Below are 5,680 nucleotides of genomic sequence, written 5' to 3'. Positions count from 1 at the left end.
TAGTGGAGTGTCTCAGCTCTAAGGTGTGCTGAATCTTGGTCTGAGAGTCGGCATCTCATCTGTGAACTGGATTCAAGGATGAGAATCAATTTTCCAACGTTTGAAACTGTTTTTAGTTTGGAAATTTAGAATCCCCACAGTGGGCTGTGTTCGTGTGGAAGGATGACAATCATTACTGTCAGCTGGCTGTGCATGAGTTTTACAATCTCACCTGTGTGCTGAGGTCCGTTAGGACATTCTCTGTACTACTTGAGGGCTTTAAACTGTATGCATGAGTCACAATCTGGCCTGAGACCTTCTTGCTGGTAGGGACTCATGATTGCACCTGTGTCCTTAAGCCCAGGTATGAGAGTCAACATGTCTCCAATTGGTTGAGTCCATATAGAAGATTCCTTACTTCCTATGAGCTTGGTTAAGAAATGTTTCACCATTTCAACTCTGGCTGGATGTTCACATATGACAGTCATAATTTAAACTGTGGATGGTATCCACTTGTGAAATTAAAGACTTTACTAGTGGAACCCTCTCCATGTGGGAGAGTAACAATCCTAAGGGTTGCTGTGGGGTGCATATGAGAGACACAATCTTACTTGTTTGCTAGGCTCTGTCATGACACTCTGTACCCACCAAAGGCTTTACAAAATATGCAAGAGAGTGCTAATTTTTTATGATTTTTATAAAGAGGAGACCCAGGAACTCACCTGTTTGCTCAAGCCTTTCTAAGAGACATGGGATCTCTGCTATTGGCTGGTTAAATATATGAGAGTCTTTATAGCACCTGTGAGCTGGGCCAAGATAAATGTGACAATATCACAGTGGATAGAAACTGATTGGTAAGGTCACATCACCTCTTTTTTCAGCCAAGAATATCTCACAATGTTTCCTGAGGCCAGAGACCAGGCAGGAGAGTCACATCATCTGGGTGCTGAGCCCAGCAATATATCACAATGCTTTCTTTGGGCCAGGCCCATGCAGTGGAGACACATCACCTAGTTGCTATGCTGAGTGATTTGTCACAATCTCCTCTATGGGCAGGGTGCAGGAAGAAGAGGAGAGTCACATCTCCTAGGTGATGGATAAAGAGACATGTCACAAGGACCCAAGTGAGCAGGGACAAGCAAGTACTCTCCAATTCCCTAGGTACTGGGTCCAGCAGCATGTTACAATGTCCAAAATACATGGGGTCCAGACAAAAAAATAAAAAGTCACATTACATCGGTGCTGGCCCAGCGATACGCAATTCCTTCTTGGGCAGAGCCTAAGCAGTAGAGGAGAGTCACATCACCTAGTTTCTGGGTCGAGAAATATGTTGCAGGAACTTTCCCAGGAAAAAAAGTGATATTACCTAGGTGAAGAGCCCAGAGGTATGTCACAATGTCCTCTGTGAGTAGCACTAAGTGAGAAGTGTCACATGACAAAATGGGCTGTTGTCAGCTATATGTCATGATCACTCCAAATAACAGGACCAAGGCATAAGAGGAGATTCACATCACATAAGTTCTCGGCCAAGCAAATATGTCACAATCTGTTGTACAGTCAACAGAAGAAAAAGAGGACTTATGTAATCTAGGTGATGAGCTTAGGGATATGTCATCATGACCCCTGTGGGCAGGGACCAGACAGAAGAATCACCTCACCTGTGTGCTGGGTTTAGCAATAAGGCATCTCTCTTCTGTGGGCATGACCCTGTCATAAGAAGACAGTCACATCACCTAGATGTTGGGCCCAGAGATATGCCACAATGTTTTCTATGGGAAAGGCCCAAGTTGGAGTGGAGAGTCACATCAAATAGTAATGAAGTCAAAAATATGTAACAATGTATGGACCCTCTGTGAATAGAGACCAGGCAGGAGACTCACATCACCTTGGTGCTAGGCCCAGCAATATGTCACAATGTCTTCTGAAAGTAGGACAAAGACAATATGTTCATGTCATCTTGGTGTTGGGCAAAGTAAAATGTCACCATATCCCCTGCGGACAGGCCCTAGGAAGATGAGAAGAGTCACATCAGCTATGTGCTGAACCAGCAGTAGGTAACAATCACCCACTTTGAGCATAGATGAGATGGAAGAAGAGAGTTGAATCATCTAGGTGATGGGTGCAGAGGTACATCACAATGCTCCATGTGAGCAAAGCTGAGGCTGAAGAGTTACATCACATGGATGCCAAACTCAGCAGTATGTCACACTGGCCCATGGGGGCAGAGAACAAATGGAATTACATAAGGTGGATTTAAGGCCCAGGGATATGTCACAGTGTCTCCTGTGGTCAGTGTCAAGAAAAAAGAGACTCACATCACTTGGATGCAAGACCCAGTGATATGTCAAAATGCCCCCTGTGGGCAGCACCAAGGCAGGAGTATGGAGTCATATCCCCTATGTGCTGGGTTCAGTGATATGTCAAAATTACATCTTTGGACTGGGCCCAGGCAGAAGACTCAAATCACTAAAGTACTGAACAGAGGCATGTGTCACAATCACACCTGCAGGATGGTTCAGAGATTAGATTAATAATCTCACACATGTCTTGGTTTCAAATTTGAGAGTCAACACATTCTGCATGTTGGGTCTGAGTCACAATCTCAACGGTGCACTTGATTTGCTTGTGAGAGCCTCAGTTTCTCCTGCAGACTGAATTCTTGCTGGAGTTACAGACTCACAGGTGTGCTGAATATTTGTCTGAGTATCACCAACCTATCTTTGAACTGAATCCACATATAACAGTCCATTTTTCAACTTTTGACTGTTTTCAAGAGGGAGACTCAGGACCTCAACAGTGGGCTGTGTTCATGTTGAAAGATGACAACTTTTACTGTTGTCTGGGTGTGCATATGAGTGTCACAATCTCACCTGTGTGCTTAGTTCTTTTAAGACTCTCTCAGTACTGGCCGGGTGCGGTGGCTTACGCCTGTAATCCCAGCACTTTGGGAGGCCGAGGCGGGCGGATCATGACGTCAGGAGATCAAGACCACGGTGAAACCCCGACTCTACTAAAAAATACAAAAAAATTAGCTGGGCACCGTAGTGGGTGCCTGTAGTCCCAGCTACTCTGGAGGCTGAGGCAGGAGAATGGCGTGAACCCAGGAGGCGGAGCTTGCAGTGAGCCGAGATCGCGCCACTGCATTCCAGCCTGGGCGACAGAGCGAGACTCCGTCTCAAAAAAAAAAAAAAAGAAAGACTCTCTCAGTACCACGTGAGAGCTTTCTGCAGTATTAATGAGAGTTGCAAACTGCTCTATGACCTTCATGATGATATGGACCCGTGATTGTACCTGTGGAACTAAGCTCAGGTATGAGTCAACATCTCTATAATTGGCTGGTTCCAGATAGAAGAGTTCTCACCTATGTATGATATGGTGTTGTAAATTCCTCTACTTCTGGGTGAATTATGGTGACTGTCTTTCTATCTTTGCAATCTCTTAAGTGGCTTGAACGTGATGCATGTCACGTTCTGGTTTAATTGTATAATAAAAAAGGTGTTTTTCTGTTCTATTATTTTGGAGTTTCTCTGGGGCTGGAGAAAATTTTTCTATTAATTATATTTTGCAAACACTGTCTAGAATTGCCAGACATGATATAAACATATAAGGTGTCAACCAAGCTTTATTCTAGAGGGTCCTCTTCCTTTAAGGCAACTCCTGATTGTGCTGCAGAGTTCATGCTGCTCCCTAACTCTGCAGGCAGAATTGTGTATCTGCCTATTTGGTGTCTATAGTCCTCTACAGTAACATCTAGAAAGACTAGATCAGGTTTCTACAAACTTCATAGGGCAGAGTAACATATGTGCATTGAGTAGACATGTACATATGAGAATCTCTACTTTCCCTTTCTTCCTCTTGCTAAAAATGCCCATAAATGTGCAGGAAACACTTGTTGCTACTCCACCTACCCAGAACCAAAATCTGCAGCTCAAAATTTCAAATATGGGTCCTGTGATTTGGGAAAGAAAAGGAAAACTTTTATCTGAAAAATGCAAATCCTTTTGGTTATAAGGTTCAAAGAGACATTACAAAGATACCCCAATTATATCTCTCTTGCTTTTTTGAGCTGTGTATTTATCTCTTGAATCTGCTTCCTATTGCCAAGTAGCTATAAATTAAACTTATAATGTCACACTGGACACTGTAACTTACATCCTATAGCTTAACAATGTATATCAACCAATAATGAATGTTATTTTTCTTATTTTTTTTGAGATGGAGTCTCGCTCTGTCACCAGGCTGGAGTGCAGTGGTGCAATCTTGACTTGCTGCAACCTCTGCCTCCTGGGTTCAAATGATTCCCCTGCCTCAGCCTCCCGAGTAGCTGGAACTACAGGCACGCACCACCACACCTGGCTAATTTTTTTGTATTTTAGTAGAGATGGGGTTTCACCATGTTAGCCAGGATGGTCTTGATCTCCTGACCTTGTGATCCACCTGCCTTGGCCTATCAAAGTGCTGGGATTACAGGTGTGAGTCACCATGCCCGGCCAAATGTTATTTTTTTAGAACAAGTAACAATTCGTGACAAATAATTCTGTATCAGCCCCCTCTGTGTCTCTCTCTTTTTGCCTTTACAAATCCACTTGTAACTGCTGCTATCTTCCAGGCAACCTGAATCTTTGCTCTCACATTACAGTCATCAAGCTTGGCCCAAATAAACTGTCTACTTATATTCTTGTTGCCTCAGCTTTTTTCTTTTAGGTAGACATATCATTTAGAATGTGCTAGGACTGCCTGTGTGAGGGAATCTTTTTTTGGATTGTACTCCATTTGCTATAACACTCATGAATGAGGAGCCAGGTTGACCCCACCTGAAGTCTGACCATAAAAGCCTGGCCTCTGCCTGGCAGTTATAAGACTGGGCCATACTTTGGATTACAAATGTTCAGAAAACCAACAGGAGACATTTTATGCATTGTGAGATGTCAGCATAGACATCTTAAAGCCTCCCCTTGGAGAATGTGGCTCTTTGAGATTTTCATATCTTGTTTAATGACCTGCTACAGTTGTGGGAGAGACTCCAGGTGTAAATAGAATCTAATGGCAGGAGCTGTAAGTGTAAACAAACATTTTTGGAGTGAGTAACACAGTATCCAGAGCCATGACCACAACTATCCCTACCTGTAAAAAAATGTAATACTTGAGTAGAGTATTCTTGTCCTTCCTTTTACCCAGGAGCTAGCTAGTCAGGACAGGTGATGCAGGTTCTGGAGCTTCACCAGGGAAGTTTCATTTTCTATTTAGAATGAGCCTGAGTCCCTCCTGCCTGGCTTATCACTGGGCCATCAGCTCCAAGTCACTGGGAACCCTCTCACTGAAGTCTCATTGAGGCTTTTAGAAACTTATCTTCTTAATCAGCCAAAATATTAACCAAAATAAAGCATAGAACATATTTAACAGTCATAATTTACATTTTAAGAATAATCTACTTCTAGGAATAAAGAAAGGAAAAATGATATAAAAACAAATGAAAGTAAAGGATGTGGATTACTCACAATAGCTAATGTATGAAGTCAACCTAGGTATTTGTCAACAAGGGAATGGATAAAGAAAATGTGGTATATTTACACAATGGAATGCTATTTAGCCTTAAAAAGAAAGTCTTGCTATTTGCAACAACATTAATAAACCCAGAGGATATTATGCTAAGTGAAATAAGTCAGCAGAGAAAAAAATAATACCAAACAATCTCATTTTC

This window comes from Nomascus leucogenys, chromosome 3 (assembly GCF_006542625.1).
Source record: "Nomascus leucogenys isolate Asia chromosome 3, Asia_NLE_v1, whole genome shotgun sequence".
Taxonomy (NCBI): Eukaryota; Metazoa; Chordata; class Mammalia; order Primates; family Hylobatidae; genus Nomascus; species Nomascus leucogenys.
The sequence above is the reverse complement of the archived record's forward strand: the minus strand, read 5'-3'. Positions refer to the sequence as shown.